Genomic DNA, 14,874 nt, shown 5'->3' with positions numbered 1-14,874 from the left:
ATGTTAGGTCTGGTTAGTACTTGGATGAGAGACCGCCTTGGAATAGCAAGGTGCTTTAAGCTTTTTGGAAATTTTTCACTAAGTATATAATAATCTTGCAAAAAAAAAAAAAAGAGTCAATGCCCGATCTCTGAATCTTAGCAGGTTTGGTTCTGGTTACTACTTGGATGGGAGACCGCCTGGGAATGCCAGGTGCTGTACGGTTTTTGGAAATTTTTCACTAATTATATAATAATCTTGCAAAAAAAAAAAAAAAGAGTCAATGCCGATCTCTGAATCTTAGCATGTTTGGTTCTGGTTACTACTTGGATGGGAGACCGCCTGGGAATGCCAGGTGCTGTAAGCTTTTGGGTTTTCTTCCGAATTTATATAATGAACTGGGGATTAGAGTGGCTGATCTTTAAATAGCCCTCTCTTGGCAGCAGCTTTCGCTTATGGCCATACCAACCTGGCTATGCCCGATCTCGTCTGATCTCGGAAGCTAAGCAGGTTTGGTTAAACCATGGTTAATATAGCAAAACCATGGTTCATTTGTGGTTACCATGGTTTAACTATAGGAACCATGGTTTTTTGGTTTTATTTGTAGTAAAACCATGGTTAATTTTCGTAAGGGAAGGCTCTCCTCCATTTAGATTTTTCTGTTAGTGTTTGTTTTGTGAGTTGTTTTTGGACTTTAGTTTATTTTTTGTGTTTTTTCAGTTTTAAACCACCTAACAGCAGCATCTTGCTGGCTGGAGGTAGGTTAATTTTTTGTTTGATTTTTGTACAATGGACAGATTATTGGCAAACGACACAGGACTGGCTGGAGAGACACGCATGGCAAACGACACTGGAATGGCTGGAGAGACACGTATGGCAAACGAAACTGGACTGGCTGGAGAGACACGCATGGCAAATGACCCTGGACTGGAGTATCGACAACGAGCAGGACACGGTAAAAAACAAGATGCAAGAGATAAAATTGGTGAAAGGAAATACTTAAAGGAGGCAACTGTGATTGTGAATTCGGAGAACGTAAATGAGGTGAGAGCTGTGGATATTATTAAAGCGGTGACGGAAAAATGTGGATATGGTAAAATTTTAGCACTAAGGCCAAGACAAGGAAAGGAATATGAACTGACAATGGAGAAAGAAGAAACATGTGATGAACTGACTGAGGGATTGTTAATTAAAAGAGTGAACTGTGAGATAAAGAAACTGCAAAATAGAGATTATGTTGTTTCCTTCATGCACCTGCCCGTCTACCTTGATGATAAAGACATTTTTAGAAAATTGGAGGGATGGGGAGTTAATCCCATTTCAAAATTAAAAAGAAGATGCTACCCGGGCACTGAAATAGAGGATGGAACAAGGTTTTTAAAAGTGAGTTTCCCCAAGGAGGTGGCATCATTACCCTACAGCACAAAGCTGGAAACAGCAGAAGGGCCGCAGTACTTTAGGGTGATGCACAGCCACCAGGTGAAGACCTGTAAGCTGTGCATGAGCCTGGATCATCTGCTCAAAGAATGCCCTGAATTTAAGTGTCACAAGTGCGAGGAAAGGGGACATTTCGCAAGGGATTGCAATGCGGTCAGATGCCCGGAGTGTCAAAAGATTTTAAACAAGTGTGAGTGTTGGATGGAGGGAGAGGAAGGAGGTCTGGAGCATCGGGTGGACGGACAGGTGCATGAAGGAAACACTGAAGAGGAAGGAGATATTGATGAAGGACAAGGGGATGAAGGATTATCACAAAAGGAAACAGAAGGAGGAACAGGAAACCAAGAGGAAGAAGAAGAAGGAAAAAAGAAAGATATGGATGAGGAACAAACAGCAGAACAGAATACCCAATGGACAGAAATGGAAATATCTGACAGTTTAAAAATCTTTTGGATAATGTGGAGAGGGATGAACAGGGAATGTATGATCAAAACAAAGAAATGGACAGTGAAGAAGAAACAAGGATGGATAACATGGGAAAAGACAGAGGGGAGAGAGTACAAAGTAGAAGAAGAACATTAAAGGTAAAACCAAATGTGGAAAATGCAAGAAAAAAGTTAATGACAAGGGGCCGAGTAAAAAGTGTAAAAAGACATGAAGTGTTAAGAGGGCTGGAGGGAGAAGATGGAAAATAAGGGTTTTTATGTATTTATTTTTATTTATTTTAATGGTTTTAAGTTGTGTTACTTTTAATGCAAGGGGATTGATGGACATGGGTAAATTTGAAAAGGTGAAAGAAATGTGTAAAGGAGAGGATGTGATTTTATTACAAGAAACTAACTGGAGGGAAGAGTACATGACTGAAATAAGGAAAAGGTGGAGCGGAGAGATTTTATATAACAATGGTGATGGGAGGCTTGGAAGAGGAAATGTGATTTTAATAAAAGAAAACTGTGGGGTATCATGTAAAACAATATATAATGACGTAGATGGGAAATGTATTGCGGTTGAAATGGAGTATGAGGAGAAAAAAGTTATTATAGTTAATATTCATGCACCGACTGTAGAGAATGAAAAGAAGGAATATTTTAATGTATTAAGAGATTTTTTAAAAAAGCATAAAGAAGTTATTATGATGGGTGATTTTAATACCGTTTTCAGTAAATTAGAAATGGGTGAAGGAATGGTTTTTAATAATGATAAAGGAAGAAAAGAACTGAAATTATTAATGGAAGAAAATAATATGATTGATGTATGGAGAGAAAGAAATGAAAAAAAGAAAGAATATTCAAGGAGGCAATTAGTAGGGAATTTTATGTGTAAGACAAGGATTGATTTTATTTTGTGTACAAGGAACATTGAAGGATTTATCGGTAACATTAAATATGAAGAATCAAGCTTAAGTGACCATAAACCAATTTTTTTGCAAGTAGACTGGAGTTCAGTGAAAAGAGGGCCGGGTGTATGGGTGTTAAATGTAGAGGTTTTGAAGAATGAGGAGTATGTTTTAAGTATTAAAGAAATTATTGAAAAAGAAAAGGAGAATGAAATGTACAGTGAGGATAAAAGGATATGGTGGGAAAATGTTAAATATTTAGTTAAAAAATTCACAATAAAGTATTGCAAATTAATACAGATATGTAAGAGGAAGAAGGAGAGAGAAATAAGAGAAAAATTGGAAAAGGAATTAAATGAGAATGGGAAAGATATACAAAAAATAAAAGAATTGGAGGGAATATTGAAAGAAATGGAAGAGAAAAAGTATGAAGGAGCAAGACTAAGAAGTAAAGCTAAATATACTGTGGAGGGAGAAAAATGTACAAATTTTTTCTTTGATCTAGAAAAAATAAGAGGGAAAGCTGGAATGATTAAAGAAATAAGAGGGAAAATTGTGTAGTGGTGGAAACAAATGAAGAAATATTAAAAGAAGTAAAAGCATATTATGAGAACCTTTTTAGTACTGAGGGGTTGAAGGAAGAAGAGAAATTGGAGTTACTTAAGCAAATAAAAACAACAGTAGGAGAAGTAGACAAAAAAGAGTGTGATGAAGAGATAAGAGAAGAAGAGATAAAAAGAGCAATAAGTGAATTAATCAAAAATAAAAGTCCAGGTATAGTTGGTTTGGGGAGTGAATTTTATATAGTTTTTAAAGATTTTTTAAACAGTATTTTAAAAGAAGTATATGAAGAAATTTTTAAGAAAGAGGAAATGAATCAGAGAATGGGGATGGGATTAATAAAGTTGATATATAAAAGAAAAGGAGATAAAGTAGACTTAAAAAATTATAGACCAATTACAATGCTGAATACAGATGTGAAAATTTTAGCAAAAGTTTTAGCCAACAGATTGAAAGAGGTAATGCCAACCATAATTGAAACAAATCAAGTGTATGGAGTTAAAGGGAAAGATATAGCGGACACAACTCTAAGTATAATTGATAGGATAAGATATATGAAAGAAAAAAACAAAAAAAGGATGTGTTATTAGTTTGGATTTTGAAAAGGCTTTTGATAGAGTGGAGCATGAATATTTATTTGGAATTTTAAGAAGGTACGGGTTCGGGGAAAATTTTGTCAAGTGGATTACAATTTTATATAGGGGAGCAATAACAAGAATACAATGTAACGGTTTTTAACTGAATGTTTTAAAATTACTAGGTCTATAAGACAAGGATGTCCATTATCAGCGCTTTTATATTCTTTAGTTGCAGAACCATTGGGATTAGCTATTAAAATAGACGAAGACATAAGAGGGATAAACATTGAAGGAAGTGGGGGAAATGAAAAAATATATCAATATGCAGATGATATAACAATAATAGTTAAAGATATAGAGAGTGTTAATAAAGTAATGGAAGTAGTACAGAGGTTTTGTAAAGGATCAGGAGGTAAGATAAATGAAGAAAAAACTATATATATGAGATTTAACAGAGTATTTTCATTTTAAAGAAACAAAAGAAATAAGGATTTTAGGTGTTCTAATGGGAAAAGACGAAAAGAATGTTAAAGACAAAATGTGGGAAGAAATAGGAGGAATTGAAAGAAGGTTAAATTTTTGGAAACTGAGGACATTAAGTTTAAAAGGGAAGGTATTAATTTTAAATGTGTTAATGGTGTCAAAGTTGTGGTATGTTTTATATGTGACTGCTATGCCAATGTGGGTGGAAAAAAGGTTGAAGAAATGTTTTTAGATTTTTTATGGAATAGTAAACCTTCAAGGATTGCATATAGCACGTTAATAGGAGAAGCAGGGAAGGGAGGGATGGGATTAATTTATGTGGAACAGAGAAAAAATAGCTTAAGAATTAAAATAGTAAAAAAATATCTAGATGATGGTCACAAAACTGCATGGAAAAAGACAATGGAATATTTTTTAAACAAATGTGGGGATTTTAACATGGGGGATGGAATGTTATGGATGAAAACGAAGAATTGGATGACAGAAATATTACCAGAGTTTTATAGAGAAATATTTATTGCCTGGGGAAAATTTTTAGACAAAGTTGAATATGATCCACATGGGAGAGACAACATTGTCAATGTCAATGTCACCTTTATTTATATAGCGCTTTAAACAAAATACATTGCGTCAAAGCAACTGAACAACATTCATTAGGAAAACAGTGTCAATAATGCAAAAATGAGAGTTAAAGGCAGTTCATCATTGGATTCAGTGATGTCATCTCTGTTCAGTTAAATAGTGTCTGTGCATTTATTTGCAATCAAGTCAACGATATCGCTGTAGATGAAGTGTCCCCAACTAAGCAAGCCAGAGGTGACAGAATGGAGAAAAAAACCTTGGGAGAAACCAGGCTCAGTTGGGGAGCCAGTTCTCCTCTGACCAGACGAAACCAGTAGTTCAATTCCAGGCTGCAGCAAAGTCAGATTGTGCAGAAGAATCATCTGTTTCCTGTGGTCTTGTCCTGGTGCTCCTCTGAGACAAGGTCTTTACAGGGGATCTGTATTTGGGGCTCTAGTTGTCCTGGTCTCCACTGTCTTTCAGGGATGTAGAGGTCCTTTCTAGGTGCTGATCCAGCATCTGGTCTGGATACGTACTGGATCCGGGTGACTGCAGTGACCCTCTGATCTGGACACAGACTGGATCTGGTGGCCACGGTGACCTCGGAACAAGAGAGAAACAGACAAATATTAGCGTAGATGCCATTCTTCTAATGATGCGTATTTTATAAGGCATAAAGTGTTTTTTACTGACGTTATTTTAAATAAAATAGGAATGGAAGAAAATGATCTGTGTAAAGTGTGCCAGGAAGAGGAAGAGGAAGAGGGGATTTTACATATGTTTTTACATTGTAGAGAGCTAGAGGACTTTTTAAGTAAATGTAAATGTTTAATTAAAGATGTGACGGAGGAGTGGGATGAAAATGGAATGGAATGGAACAGAGTTGTGATGTTTGGTTGGGAAAAAAAGTGTCAAAACAAAAGTTTCATTAATCTGTGTGTAATGCTAATGAAAAGTGCAATATGGGACAGAAGAACAGTGGCTAAAAAGGAACAAATTGTGTTGGATGTTTGGAGTATGTTTAAAAGAAAAACAGAATTATATATTGAAAGACTATATGTGTACTTTAAAGGTGTAAATATTTTTATATGACTCTTTTTATGATGTTTTTACCCCAAAAGTTTGTTGTGTTTTAAACAATTTAATGTGGAAGTTGCCAGAAAGTGGAAGAACTTTTTAAATTATCTATGTAGAGGAAAGATGTGTAATGTAGAGATGTGTAAAGACAATGTTCTGTATTTTCTATTGATTGTGTTTAATCTATTGTATTTTATTGATTAAAAAAAAAAAAAAAAAAAAGGCTATGCCCGATCTTGTCTGATCTCGAAAGCTAAGCAGGTTTGGGCCTGGTTAGTACTTAAATGGGAGACCGCCTGGGAATACCAGGTGCTGTAAGCTTTTTGGAAATTATTCACTAATTATGTAATAATCTTGCAAAAAAAAAAAAAAAAGAGTCAATGCCCGATCTCCGAATCTTAGCATGTTTGGTTCTGGTTACTACTTGGATGGGAGACCGCCTGGGAATAATTCCAGGTGCTGTAAGCTTTTGGGTTTTCTTCCCTACTTATATAATGTACTGGAGATTAGAGTGGCTGATCTTTAAATAGCCCTCTCTTTGCAGCAGCTTTCGCTTACGGCCATACCAACCTGGCTATGCCCGATCTCGTCTGATCTCGGAAGCTAAGCAGGTTTGGGCCTGGTTAGTACTTGGATGGGAGACCGCCTGGGAATACCAGGTGCTGTAAGCTTTTGGGATTTCTTCCGAACTTATATAATGAACTGGGGATTAAAGTGGCTGATCTTTAAATAGCCCTCTCTTTGCAGCAGCTTTCGCTTTCGGCCATACCAACCTGGCTATGCCCGATCTCGTCTGATCTCGGAAGCTAATCAGGTTTGGGCCTGGTTAGAACTTGGATTGGAGACCGCCTGGGAATACCAGGTGCTGTAAGCTTTTTGGAAATTATTCACTAATTATGTAATAATCTTACAAAAAAAAAAAGAGTCAATGCCCCATCTCTGAATCTTAGCATGTTTGGTTCTGGTTACTACTTGGATGGGAGACCGCCTGGGAATGCCAGGTGCTCTAAGCTTTTTGGTTTTCTTCCGAACTTATATAATGTACTGGAGATTAGAGTGGCTGATCTTTAAATTGACGTCTCTTTGCAGCAGCCTTCACTTACGGCCATACCTGGCTATGTCTGGTTACTACTTGGATGGGAGACCGCCTGGGAATACCAGGTGCTGTAAGCTTTTGGGTTTTCTTCCGAACTTATATAATGAACTGGGGATTAGAGTGGCTGATCTTTAAATAGCCCTCTCTTTGCAGCAGCTTTCGCTTACGGCCATACCAACCTGACGGCGCTAGAGAGTCTGACAGGAAGTACTGTGCTGCAGTTGGAGAGGAAGGCTCTCCCACATTTTTTTTTCATTTGGTTTGTTTTTGTTTAATATTAAGGTTTAAAGTTTGAAGTATTTTGTTTTTGTTAAAGTCTTTTTAACCCCGGGCAGTTTTAAACTGTCTGGGGTTGAGCTTCTTTGTTTTGTTTGTTGTTGTTATTTTTTATTTTTATTAATTTTTTTGGCTAAGCTATTTAGCAAGGATGGAAACAATGGCTAATGGATCAGATCTGGACAAGGTTTTTGAGGAAAAGAACAATGATTTTTGAAGGAGACACTACTTTGAAAAAACGGATTATGAAAAACGATGGAAAGGATTACAATGAAACATGGGCAACCGTTGTATCGAGAAGGAAAAGAAATGGAGCTGAAATGGAGAAAGGTCGCACTGAACAGCAACCAACTACACAAGGTAAAGAAAAGTTTGATACAAACGGAGAAAAAAGACAAGAAGTAGGAGAAATGAAATGATAAATAGATTAAAAGACAAAATGAAATATCAGAGAGAATACAAGAAAGAAACAACACTGACAATGACTGTGGAAAATCCAGAAAAACTAACTGCCATGATTATAATTAAAGCTATTGAGGACATTACTGGAAAAGGTAAACTATATGGACTAAGGAAAAAAAATGACTTCGAGTATGAGCTTACAATGGAGAATCAACTAGACTGTGACAATTTATTGAATGGATTACTATTGAATGGACAAATGTGTAAAATAAGCAAACTTTGTGAAATGGAGAGGGTGGTTTCTTTTTTACGTTTGCCAAATTATATCAATGACAAGGATGTACTACAAAAACTGCAAAGCTGGGGAGTTACACCGATACTGCCGTTGAGAAGGAGGTATTACCCAGGGACAATGGTGGCAGATGGAACAAGATTTATTCGAGTCAAATTCCCTAAGGACGTGGTGTCACTTCCATATAACACCAGTTTTGAAACAGAGGAAGGAACACAGTTTTTCAGAGTCATTTATGATCAGCAAGTAAAAATATGCCGACTATGTTCAAGTGATGAACATGAAAAGAAAGACTGCCCTCAACTAACATGCAGAGAATGCCTGGAGCAGGGGCATTATGCGCGGGACTGTACAGCCCTGCGGTGCCAAGGCTGCAGAAAGGCATTGCCAACATGCGCATGTGAAACAGATGAAGAGGAACATGAGGAAATGGAAATGGAGATGCATAATGAAGTGGAGTATTTGGAGGAGGCTGATAAAGAAAAAACATCACAAAAATCAAGTGGATTATCAAAGGATGTACTGAGCAGTGAAGGAGAAGAAGAAGAAGAAGAAGAAGAAGAAGAAGAGGAAACAAGTGAGAATGAGCAGGATGGAGAAGAAAAAGTGATGACTGGACTACAACTATCTGTGAAAAATGTGGAGCAGGATGTGATGGAAAATAAAGAAGATAATAATGGAACAAAGGATAGTACAATCCCGGAAGAGGTAAGCGACATTGGGGAGAAAAAAAGAAAAGATTTGTGGAAAGAAAAGTTTTTGAGCAGGGGGACTAAAGGGAAAACATCAGGACAAATAAACATTGAAAAGGTCTTGGAAAGACAAAGAATAAGAAGAGAATCTAAAGAAGAAGAAAAAGAAGAAAGTTGAGATAATTGCTTTAAAAGATGTTGATTTGAGAGAGACTGAACAAAAGTGATGTGGGTTTTGTTTTGCATTTATATTTTTCTTCTTTTGTTTATGAGTCAGTTGAAACTAGTTTCAATCAATGCAAGAGGATTGTCAACTAGGACTAAATTTGAAAATGTATTCTATTTAACAAAGAAGAGTGATATAATATGTGTACAAGAAACTGGATGGAATGAAGACATTGTTGATGGTTTTAAGAAAATATGGGATGGAGAATTTTTTTACAATAATGACCCAAACAGGAAAGAAGGAGTAGCAATTTTAATTAGAAGGGGAGTGACAGAAAAAGCAACAGAAATGTTCACAGATAATGTAGGAAGATTGTTGGTAGTTAAAATCAAAAGCAAAGAAGAAGAATTAATGATATGTACAATTCATGCACCAAATGACCGTTTAGAAAGAGTCATCTTTTTTAAAGAATTAAGTGTTTTAATAGATGGTTATACAAAAGGGATTTTAATTGGGGATTTTAATACTATTTTGGAAAGAATTGATGTGGAGGATTATATGGTATATAGAGCAGATGTGGGGAGAACTGAATTAAAGAAAATGATGGAAAAACACAAATTTTTAGATATATGGCGGGAAAGAAACAAGAGTAAAAAGAGAATATTCCAGAAGGCAAATTGTGTACACAGTATTAAAGCAAAATAGACTTGATTTGGTTTTATGTAACAGACAGTTGGAACTATTCATATCAAAAGTATTTTATAAAAGGTTCAGTGAGAGTGATCATGATTTTTTAAATGTAATAATTGATTTTAGTGGAGTAGAGAGAGGTCCAGGGGTGTGGGTTTTCAATGCTGAACTTTTAAAAAACGAGTCTTACAAAATGGAAATAGGAAATGTCATAATAAATAGTATAAACAATATTCTATATGATGAAGAAAAAAGCTTGTGGTGGGAAAATTTGAAAAAAGCTATGAAAAAAATATCCATTGAATATTCAAAAAGAATGCAAACGGCAAAGAAAAGTAAAGAAAGATTTTTAAATAAGGAATGGGAAGAAGAAATGAAAAAGATGTCCGAAGGAAAGATGGATGTGATAAAAATAGTGTTTTTAGAAGAACAATTTAAGAAAATAGAGGAGGAAAAGTGCAGGGGAGCTAAAATTAGAAGCAGAGCGAAAAATACAGTAGAGGGAGAAAGAAGTACAAAATTCTTTTTTAAATTTGAGAAAACAAGAAAATATGCAGAATTGATCAAAAGTATATTAAAAGATGGGAAAGTTGTGAAGGAAAAACAATGTATTTTAAAAGAAGTGAAGGATTTTTATACTACCTTATTTAAAAAAGATTATATAAATGTGAAAGATGAAGAGTTTTTATTGAATCAAATTCAAGTGCAAGTAAATGAAGAAGATAAAAGAATGTGTGATAAGGATATAAATGAAGAGGACATTGAAGAGGTTATAGACCATTTGAAGAATGGGAAAAGTCCAGGACTAGATGGCTTAACATCTGAGTTTTACAAGGTTTTTAAAAATGTTTTAATACCAATTCTGCACAATTTATTTACTGATATTTTTAAGCGGAAAAAAATGAGTGAAAGCATGAAGACAGGAATGATAAAAATGATCTATAAGAATAAAGGAGATAAAGATCATCTTAAAAATTACAGACCGTTGAGTATGCTAAATACTGACTATAAGAATTTGGCTAAGATCATGGCAAATAGACTGAAAAAAGTGATTCCAAACATTATAACAACAAATCAGGCATATGGTGTTTTAAATAGAGATATAACAGACATAGTAACAAATATTAGAGACTTAATGTGTTATATGAAAGAAAAAGGTGAAGGAGGGTATTTAATTAGCATAGATTTGGAAAAGGCTTTCGACAGAGTAGAGCATAAATATTTGTTTGACTTAATTGAAAAATTTGGATTTGGGAGGAATTTTATAACATGGATGAAATGTTTCTATACTGACATTTTAAGTTGTATTAAAGTAAATGGGTTTTTAACTGATTATATTGAAATTTCGAGGTCTATAAGGCAGGGCTGTCCATTATCGGCATTACTTTATACTTTAGTTGCTGAACCATTAGGAATAGCATTAAATAAAGAAAAACAAATACAAGGAATTTTAGTTGAAAATGATGAAATGCAACAAAAAAATTTCCAATATGCAGATGACACGACTTTGTTTTTAAAGGATTTAAAGAGTATCGAAAAAGCAATGTTCATTTTTGAAAAATATTGTAGCGGAACAGGAGCTAAAGTCAATAAAGATAAGACTGAATATATGAGGATAGGGAAGGTGGATACTTTAGAAAAACAATGGGAATTTAAAGAGCAGAAGAACCAATTAAAGATTTTAGGAGTTATACTTGGGAAAGATGAAATGAAAACAAGAGACCTGATTTGGGAGGAGGTTATAGGTAAAATGGAAAAAAGACTTAATTTTTGGAAACAAAGAGAATTGTTTTTAAAAGGGAAAGTATAAGTTCTAAATTCTTTATTCCTGTCTAAGATGTGGTATATTTTAAGTGTGGTTAGTCTGCCAGCATGGGCGTACAAAAGAATAAAAACGTATATTTTAAAGTTTTTATGGGATGATAAGCCAGCAAAAATAGCATATGACACAATTATTGGGGAGGTGGAAAAGGGAGGTTTGAGACTTATAGATCCAATGGTAAGAATGAAGAGTATGAGAATAAAGACAGTAAAAAAGTTTTTGAATAATGATGATATGGTATGGAAAAAAATAATGAGTTTCTTTATAAATAAGTGTGGGAAAATGGGGGATGATTTTATGTGGATGAATTTTACAGATAATATGCTTGAGAAGATACCTGAATTTTATAAAGAAGTCTTAAGAGCATGGAACGTTTTTAAAGGGAAGGTTCATGTAGAGTTTAAAGGAAGAGAGCAACTATTGAAACAGCCCCTTTTCTTAAACAAATTAATTTCAAGGAATAGTAATACAATTTTTTATAAGAAATGGTATTATGCAGTATTAAGACAAGTCAAAGACATTTTATATGAGGTAAAACCTGGATTTTTACCTTTACAGGCAATTATAGACATATTAGAAGAGAATAAAGATATAGAAAACAGAAAGTTGATTAAGGAGCAATACATAAAATTAAAAGAAGCTGTGCCACTACAGTGGATTAAAAGCACTGACGATAAAGAAACAGGAAATGAGAAACCTGATTTTTTTTTAAAAATAAATGATGAACAAATTCCTTTCAATGGCTGTGTTCTTAAAATGTTATATGTTTGTCTATGTGATCTTGTATTTTTAAGACCAAAAGCAACAGATTTTTGGGAAAGGTCTTTTTGTGAATTAGATGTAACAAAAATCTGGAAAAATGTAAAATGTAGGTTTAAAAGTCCCGTCCTGGATAATTTGGATTTCTTGTTGAGACACAATGTTTTAATGACTGACATGAAATTGGCAAAAATTGGAATAGCACAAGATGCAAAATGTAAATTATGTATGGAAAAAGATGAAGGAGTGTTACATTTGTTTTTAAAATGTAAATAATTAGACAATTTTATGAAGATGTTAAGGAAAATTGTGGGGGACTTTTTAAGTGATCAGAATGATTGGTTAGAGAAATGGGAAACATTGATTTTATTTGGCTTTAATGGAACAGCACAAAATGTTTATGCATTAAATTTATGGTAAACAGTAGCAAGATATACGATTTGGAGAAGAAGGAATATAATGAAAATGAAGAAAAAAGAACTTTCATTATGTAGCTTATTTAAACAGTATTTGACTGCAGTGACAGAGGACATATACGACTATTTTAATATGAATGCACAAATGGATGTATTTAACAAATACATTGTAGAAAACATGGTCAGGTTTTAATGTGATTTTGCCTGAAAGATTTTAATTTTATTATTATTTTTATTTCTTACTTACTTTCTTTCTTATTTCTTTATTGATTTATTGATTTTTTTTTAAATATTATTATTATTATTGTTGTTATTATTATTATTATTATTATTATTATTTAATTTATTTATTTATTTATTTTTATTTATTTATTATTATTATTATTATTATTATTATTATTATTATTTTATTTTTAATAATTATTTTCTGCTTCTGCATATGCTTCAAATGTAAGACTGTGAATGTATAAAATTTGTGTTACTAAAAATAATAATAATAATAATAAAAAAATGCCCGATCTCGTCTGATCTTGGAAGCTAAGCAGGTTTGGGCCTGGTTAGTACTTGGATGGGAGACCGCCTGGGAATACCAGGTGCTGTAAGCTTTTGGGTTTTCTTCCGAACTTATATAATGAACTGGGGATTAGAGTGGCTGATCTTTAAATAGCCCTCTCTTTGCAGCAGCTTTCGCTTACGGCCATACCAACCTGGCTATGCCCGATCTCGTCTGATCTCGGAAGCTAAGCAGGTTTGGGCCTGGTTAGTACTTGGATGGGAGACCGCCTGGGAATTCCTGGTGCTGTAAGATTTTTGGAAATTTTTCACTAATTAAATAGTAATCTTGCAACAAAAAAAAAAAAAAAAGTCAATGCCCGATCTCTGAATCTTAGCATGTTTGGTTCTGGTTACTACTTGGATGGGAGACCGCCTGGGAATACCAGGTGCTGTAAGCTTTTGGGTTTTCTTCTGAACTTATATAATGAACTGGGGATTAGAGTGGCTGATCTTTAAATAGCCCTCTCTTTGCAGCAGCATTCGCTTACGGCCATACCAACCTGGCTATGCCTGATCTCGGAAGCTAAGCAGGTTTGGGCCTGGTTAGTACTTGGATGGGAGACCGCCTGGGAATGCCAGGTGCTCTAAGCTTTTTGGTTTTCTTCCAAACTTATATAATATACTGGAGATTAGAGTGGCTGATCTTTAAATTGACGTCTCTTTGCAGCAGCCTTCACTTACGGCCATACCTGGCTATGCCTGGTTAGTACTTGGATGGGAGACCGCCTGGGAATGCCAGGTGCTGTAAGGTTTTTGGAAATTTTTCACTAATTATATAATAATCTTGCAAAAAAAAAAAAAAAAAAAAGAGTCAATGCCCGATCTCTGAATCTTAACATGTTTGGTTCTGGTTACTACTTGGATGGGAGACCACCTGGGAATGCCAGGTGCTCTAAGCTTTTTGGTTTTCTTCCGAACTTATATAATGTACTGGAGATTAGAGTGGCTGATCTTTAAATTGACGTCTCTTTGCAGCAGCCTTCACTTACGGCCATACCTGGTTATGCCTGGTTAGTACTTGGATGGGAGACTGCCTGGGAATGCCAGGTGCTGTAAGGTTTTTGGTTTTCTTCCAAACTTATATAATGTACTGGAGATTAGAGTGGCTGATCTTTAAATTGACGTCTCTTTGCAGCAGCCTTCACTTACGGCCATACCTGGCTATGCCTGGTTAGTACTTGGATGGGAGACCGCCTGGGAATGCCAGGTGCTGTAAGGTTTTTGGAAATTTTTCACTAATTATATAATAATCTTGCAAAAAAAAAAAAAAATAGTCAATGCCCGATCTCTGAATCTTAGCATGTTTGGTTCTGGTTACTACTTGGATGGGAGACCACCTGGGAATGCCAGGTGCTCTAAGCTTTTTGGTTTTCTTCCGAACTTATATAATGTACTGGAGATTAGAGTGGCTGATCTTTAAATTGACGTCTCTTTGCAGCAGCCTTCACTTACGGCCATACCTGGCTATGCCTGGTTAGTACTTGGATGGGAGACTGCCTGGGAATGCCAGGTGCTGTAAGGTTTTTGGTTTTCTTCCAAACTTATATAATGTACTGGAGATTAGAGTGGCTGATCTTTAAATTGATGTCTCTTTGCAGCAGCCTTCACTTACGGCCATACCTGGCTATGCCTGGTTAGTACTTGGATGGGAGACCGCCTGGGAATGCCAGGTGCTGTAAGATTTTTGGAAATTTTT

General features: G+C 35.0%; 2 non-coding genes and 3 pseudogenes across 2 annotated transcripts; all 5 read left to right on the top strand.

Annotated features, from left to right (window-relative positions):
- The first annotated feature begins 6,564 nt into the window (after positions 1-6,564).
- LOC132128521 (5S ribosomal RNA) lies at positions 6,565-6,683 on the top strand. Its single transcript, XR_009428105.1, has one exon. It is a non-coding gene; the product is annotated as a 5S ribosomal RNA (ribosomal RNA).
- Positions 6,684-6,767: 84 nt separating this feature from the next.
- Positions 6,768-6,886, top strand: LOC132128281 (5S ribosomal RNA; annotated as a pseudogene).
- A 6,223-nt stretch (positions 6,887-13,109) lies between these two features.
- Positions 13,110-13,228, top strand: LOC132128320 (5S ribosomal RNA; annotated as a pseudogene).
- An 84-nt stretch (positions 13,229-13,312) lies between these two features.
- Positions 13,313-13,431, top strand: LOC132127985 (5S ribosomal RNA). Its single transcript, XR_009427706.1, has one exon. It is a non-coding gene; the product is annotated as a 5S ribosomal RNA (ribosomal RNA).
- Positions 13,432-13,660: 229 nt separating this feature from the next.
- LOC132128309 (5S ribosomal RNA) lies at positions 13,661-13,769 on the top strand (annotated as a pseudogene).
- Positions 13,770-14,874: the final 1,105 nt, after the last annotated feature.

The sequence above is a fragment of the Carassius carassius genome, chromosome 45 (assembly GCF_963082965.1).
Source record: "Carassius carassius chromosome 45, fCarCar2.1, whole genome shotgun sequence".
In the NCBI taxonomy this organism is placed as follows: domain Eukaryota; kingdom Metazoa; phylum Chordata; class Actinopteri; order Cypriniformes; family Cyprinidae; genus Carassius; species Carassius carassius.
Note: the sequence above shows the minus strand (reverse complement) of the source record. Positions and strands in the feature narration are given on the sequence as shown.